We start from the raw sequence: 6,708 nt of genomic DNA on the forward strand, positions 1-6,708 counted from the left end.
ATAGCTACCGTGCCTAAGCATATGCTAGCCTTTTTAGGTAATCTGATTAAGAGAGACCGACAAACACTCCTGCTGGGACAGTCTATATATGTTTTAATCACAGGAGGACAGTGGTAGACACGCACTATTACCTGGCTGAGCTCTATTTTCTGTAGGGCCTCTTTCTGTCAGAAAGAAGGGTAACGAGGAAGAGCACCACAGGAAAAGTTAGTCCTGCACGTAAACAAACAGCTTATCTAAAGAGATACAAAATGATTTTTGGCCTCCAACGCCCAACTTTAAGATACATCCGCTACCTGCAGGTGAGTAAAAGAATCTGTCCAAATGTACAAAAGATCAATTTACAGTATTTGACCACTTATTGCCATAGTTTATTGATAGAAATTGTGAACACTGTTGACCTTATTAGCCATAAGGTCTAGAGTCATCAACCGTCTAGAGGTGTCTTTATAATCTGTGTTTTCAACTGAATTGGGACAGAGCCACAGCACTTTATTCATGAAGCTGTAATTATATTAATGTTAAATAAAATGTATGTTGGTGAAATTTAGTCAAAGTTGCAATGGTAAAATATTGAATTGATTTCTTCAGTCACTATTATTGTAGATAAAAGGAATATTCTGAGTTCAATACAAGTTAAACTCAATAGACAGTAGTGGCATAATGTTGATTACCACAAACATTTATTTCAGCTTGTCTTTCAAGAAAAAAGCAAAAATGCAGGGAGTCACGTGACGCCATGCGAGGAGCGGACATATGAACGGCGAGCTGTACACACTGTACTAGTTTTAATACTGTTTGTGTCATAAACCGGTGAGATTCGATACACCCTGTTCTATAACTGTTCTATGAAGACAATATGTCAAAGAATTCAAAATCCTCGGGCTTTGGAGACGTTAAAAGACGCTTACGTGCTCAGCTGCAGGCTGAAAGCCCCAGACTCAATTCGGACAGTGAACTGAAAGAAATCCGGCGTGAATTGATGAATGTGTCAGCAATGCTGACGAAGGTCGTTGCTGACGAAGGTCGTTGCAGACTTGGAGGATCTTGCTGTGATACGTCGATCGATCACTTCCATGTAGATGAAATTCTCAGAGTTGGTTACAAGAATGGGGGACGTGGAGAAACGGATCGATTATCTGGAGCCATCAGAGAGGGAATAGGCTGCTAACCCACTAGCGACCACGGTGGATTTGGAACGCATCTTGGAAAATCTGGAGGATTTGGAGAATCGTAATCGACGAAACAACGTCTGAATTTTTGGAATTCCTGAGCATGAGGAAGGCCGAGATATGGTAAAATTCCTAGACGGGCTCTTCCCGAGTCTGCTTGACATAACACGCCATAAGCTTGAAATCGAGCGAGCACACAGGGTCCCGCTTCGGAGATCCGCGGAGGGAGACAGGCCCCAAACAATTCTGGCCAAATTTTTGAGATCATCTGATAAAGATCTCGTGTTACGTGAGGCAAGGAGTAAAGGAAAGCTTTCTTGGAAGAACCATAACATTTTCTTGTTCCCAGAATTTGCGAATTGGACAAGAGAGAAAAGTGATCGTTTCAAGGAGTGTAAGAAACAATTACATCAACGGAAGGTTGTGTTTGCTCTGATGTTTCCAGCCAAACTGAGAATAGGTGCTAAGGATGGCCATAGAGAATTTACATGCCCACAACAAGCATTGTCCTACATAAAGACATTGGAGTGAGTAAGCCATTTGGTGACCACCTAGTGGACCTGACTCACTGAACATTCTCTTGACTGTTCGAGGAACAGGGTGCCTATTTCATTTCATTTTGTGCTGGTTCCACCAAGCGGCTGGAGTTTGTTCTGTATAGTATCATTCTCAAATCAAATCAAATCACTTTATTGTCACACAGCCATATACACAAGTGCAATGGTGTGTGAAATTCTTGGGTGCAGTTCCGATCAACATAGCAGTCGTGACAGTGATGAGACATATACCAATTTACAATAACATCAAATTAACACAACACAATTTAAACATCTGTTATACATAATTACACTCAACTTAAAACATCACATTAACACAACACAATTTAAGCATCTGTTATACACATAATTACACTCAACTTAAAACATTAAATTAACACAACACAATTTAAACATCTGTTATACATAATTACACAACTTAAAACATCAAATTAACACAACACAATTTAAACATCTGTTATACACAATTACACTCAACAATATACAAATAATAACATACACTGTACAGTATACAATATGCTGTTTTTGTTTTTTTTTGTTTTTTACTATATAGATACACATTATTCAATAAAAATTAAAAATTAAAATATATATAAAAAGTATATATATATATATATATATATATATATATATATATATATATATATATAGAATGTACTGTATTGACATTCAGGCTGTCGGTTGATACTCAGTTGTTAAGAGAGACATAATATAATAACAGTAATATAATTTATGACAGTCCGGTGTGAGATAAAAGAGTAATAAAGTGCAGGGCTGATGTATTTTGATCGTGGGAGATCAAGAGTTCAGAAGTCTGATTGCTTGGGGGAAGAAGCTGTCATGGAGTCGGCTGGTGCGGGTCCTGATGCTGTGATACCGCCTACCTGATGGTAGCAGTGAGAACAGCCCATGGCTCGGGTGGCTGGAGTCTCTGATGATCCTCCGAGCTTTTTTCACACACCGCCTTGTATATATTTCCTGGAGGGAGGGAAGCTCACCTCCGATGATGTGTTTGGCAGTTCGCACCACCCTTTGCAGTGCTTTGCGGTTGTGGGCGGTGCTATTGCCGTACCAGGCGGAGATACAGCCAGTCAGGATGCTCTCCACAGTGCAGGTGTAGAACCGTGTGAGGATGTGGCGGTTCATTCCAAACTTCCTCAGCCATCTCAGGAAGAAGAGGCGCTGATAAGCCTTCTTCACAACGACTTCAGTGTGGACGGACCATGTGAGTTCCTCAGTGATGTGGACACCCAGGAACTTGAAGCTGCTGATTCTCTCCACTGGTGCTCCATTGATGGTGATTGGACTGTGTTCTCTGTCTTTTCTTCTGAAGTCCACCACAAGCTCCTTTGTCTTACTGACGTTGAGGGAGAGGTTGTGCTCCTGACACCAGTGTGTCAGAGTGTGCACCTCCACTCTGTAGGCTGTTTCATCATTGTCAGTGATCAGACCTACCACCGTCGTGTCATCAGCAAACTTAATGATGGCATTGGAGTTATGTGTTGCCACACAGTCATGTGTGTACAGGGAATACAGTAGTGGGCTGAGAACACAGCCCTGCGGGGCTCCAGTGTTGAGGGTCAGTGATGAGGAGATGTTGCTGCCTATTCTAACCACCTGGCGTCTGCTTGACAGGAAGTCCAGGATCCAGCTGCACAGCGAGCTGTTTAAGCCCAGAGCCCGGAGTTTCTCATCTAGCTTGGAGGGAACTATGGTGTTGAATGCTGAGCTGTAGTCTACAAACAGCATTCTCACATAAGTGTTCTTTTTTTCCAGGTGGGAGAGAGCAGTGTGTATTGTAGATGCAATGGCATCATCAGTGGAGCGGTTGTTGCGGTATGCAAACTGCAGCTGGTCAAGATTGAGTGGTAATACAGAGCAGATGTAATCTCGGATTAGTCTCTCAAAACATTTGCTGATGATGGGGGTCAGAGCAACAGGATGCCAGTCATTTAAACACGTTATTTTTGATTGTTTTGGAACAGGCACAATGGTGGATGTTTTAAAGCATGTGGGGACTACAGACAAAGAGAGGGAAAGGTTGAAAATGTCCGTAAAAACACCAGCCAGCTGGTTCGCGCACGCTCTGATGACGCGGCCCGGAATGCCGTCTGGACCTGCGGCTTTGCGGATATTCACCCGTCGGAAGGATCGGGTTACATCCGCTACAGAGACGGAGAGTGAACTAACCTCTGTAGCTTCAGCCGCGAGAGCTCTCTCCGCGAGGGCGGTGTTATTTCCCTCGAAACGAGCATAAAAAGTATTTAGCTCATCCGGTAGAGAGGCAGCGGTGTTCATGGCGGAGTTTTTATTCCCTTTAAAGTCCGTGATGATGTTAATTCCCTGCCACATGCTTCTAGAGTTGGTGGTGTTAAACTGTCCTTCAATCTTGCTCCTGTACTGGCGTTTTGCTGTTTTGATAGTTTTTCGGAGGGCATAACTGGCTTGTTTATGCTCCTCCGCGTTCCCGGAATTAAAAGCGGAGGTCCGCACATTAAGTGCCGCACGAACATCGCTATTGATCCACGGCTTCTGATTCGGATAGATTCGCACAGTTCTGGTTGGAATCACTTCCTCTACACACGTTCTGATGAAACACATTACGCTATCAGCGTAAAGCTCGATGTCGTCATCAGAGGCGGACCGGAACATCTCCCAGTCCGTGCGATCAAAACAGTCTTGTAGCGTAGAGTCTGATTGGTCCGACCAGCACTGGATCGTTCTGAGGGTGGGTGCTTCCTGTTTCAATTTCTGCCTGTAAGCGGGCAGAAGCAGAATGGAAGAGTGGTCCGATTTGCCAAATGGTGGGCGGGGGAGGGATTTGTAGCCATCCCGGAACGGAGAGTAGCAATGGTCCAAAACCCGGTCCCCTCGTGTGTTGAAACTAATGTGCTGGTGATATTTTGGTGCGACTGATTTTAAACTGGCTTTATTAAAGTCCCCGGTCACAATGAACGCGGCCTCAGGGTGCACGGTTTCCTGCTCACTTATACTCCCATACAGTTCCTTGAGTGCCCGGTCTGTGTCGGCTTGTGGGGGAATGTACACAGCAGTGATAATGACCGCTGTGAATTCCCTCGGTAGCCAGAATGGTCGACACAGAAGCATAAGAAATTCCAGATCAGGAGAACAGAAAGACTTGATGGAATGTACGTTCCTCTGATCACACCAGGATTTGTTGATCATAAAACATACACCACCTCCTCTAGTTTTACCCGAGAGGTCTTTCGCTCTGTCCGCTCGGAGCATGGAGAACCCCGCGGTTTCAATGGCTGAGTCTGGAATCTCCGCAGACATCCAAGTTTCCGTAAGGCAGATAATGCAGCAGTCCCTCGTCTCTCGTTGGAAAGAGATCCGCGCTTTCAGCTCGCAGAGCTTGTTATCCAGAGACTGAACATTTGCCAGTAGAATAGTGGGTAGCGGGGGTCGATTTGCGCGGCGTCTTACTCTGATGAGAACACCGGCTCTGTTTCCCCTTTTCCTCCTGCGTTTCCGTGGCTGTGCTGCCCAGACAAAGGGCTCCGCTTGCGTGTTTGTAAACAGCGGGTCGGCATTGAGGAATGTGAAGTCCGGTTTTCGGTGTGAGATCGCTGAACCAATGTCCAAAAGTGTTTGTCTGTCGTAGACAATAAGGCAGACAACATCCAAGACAAAAAACATAAGAATTGTAAACAAAACAAACAAACCATTGCTATGTTGTGTCGGAGCTCGCAACGCAGCAGCCATACTCGGCGCCATCTTGAGTCCGAAAAAGATATTAAAAAAAAAAATAAAAAAAACAGCTTGTGGATGAATCTGCTTGTTTTGGGAGCTTATGCCTCCTGTTGGCTGGAGCTGGTTTTGTGGAATATTTCTTGCAGGATATTGGAGTGAATTTGTCTGCCCGAAGATCTGAACAGCCTGTTTTTTATTTCTAAGTTCCACATTTCATCTGTTGTTGATGGCTCAATTGGAAACATTTTAGTTTCAGATCATGCCCTGGTGAGTTTAGAGGTGTTGCCACATATGGAGAAAAGGAAATCATATAGTTGCCGCTTTAATGTATCCCTTTTGCAAAATCCTGAATTCCAAGAAATGTTAAAGGCTGAAATCAGTGTCTATATGGAGACCAACTGGTCCTCAGTATCCTCTGTGGGCATGGCTTGGGAGGCACTTAGGCAGTTCTTAGGGGTTGGATCAAACAGTATGCCTCATTCATCAAAAAATCCAAAGCACGGGAACTCGTGGAGTTGGAAAGGAATATTAAAAGTGCCGAGGCAGAGCTGAAGCGCCGAATGTCTTCTGATGGCCTCAGAGAATTGACCCGATTGAAATACAGTTATAATACTATTTTGTCGCGGAAGATGGAGTTTTGGCTATTCAGGGCAAGACAGTCATACTTTGAGTTGGGGGAAAAGCAGGGAAGCTTTTGGCTAGATATATAAAGCAGAGAGAGTCTTTTTCTACCATTCCCTCAAAGAAATCTGCTGGTGGTGAAATATTTACCTCAGCCATTCGTATTAATAATGCTTTTAAAGAATTCTATCTTGATCTCTTTAGTTCCACGTCTTCGTCTACTGATGAAGACATTAGAAACTTTGCGGAACCATTAGATCTCCCTAAATTGACAAATGAGCAAAAAAAAATCTCTTGATTCTGAGATAACCTTGGAAGAGCTTGGAGAGGTAATTAAGGCCTTGCCTACAGGCAAGGCTCTGGGGCCAGATGGTTTTGCAGCTGAATATTTTAGATCTTATGCTACAGAACTGGCTCCATTTTTGTTAGAAGTTTATACAGAATCATTAAAGAATGGAAAGCTTCCGCCAACCATGACACAAGCCTGGATCAGTCTGATTCTTAAAAAGGATAAAGATCCAAGCGAGTGTAATAGTTACCGTCCAATTTCCCTGATCCAGCTAGACGTTAAAATATTGTCAAAAATTCTGGCTAACTGATTATGTAAAGTTATGACAGCTCTTACACATATAGATCAGGTGGGG

Source organism: Myxocyprinus asiaticus, chromosome 17 (assembly GCF_019703515.2).
Source record: "Myxocyprinus asiaticus isolate MX2 ecotype Aquarium Trade chromosome 17, UBuf_Myxa_2, whole genome shotgun sequence".
NCBI classification, from domain to species: domain Eukaryota; kingdom Metazoa; phylum Chordata; class Actinopteri; order Cypriniformes; family Catostomidae; genus Myxocyprinus; species Myxocyprinus asiaticus.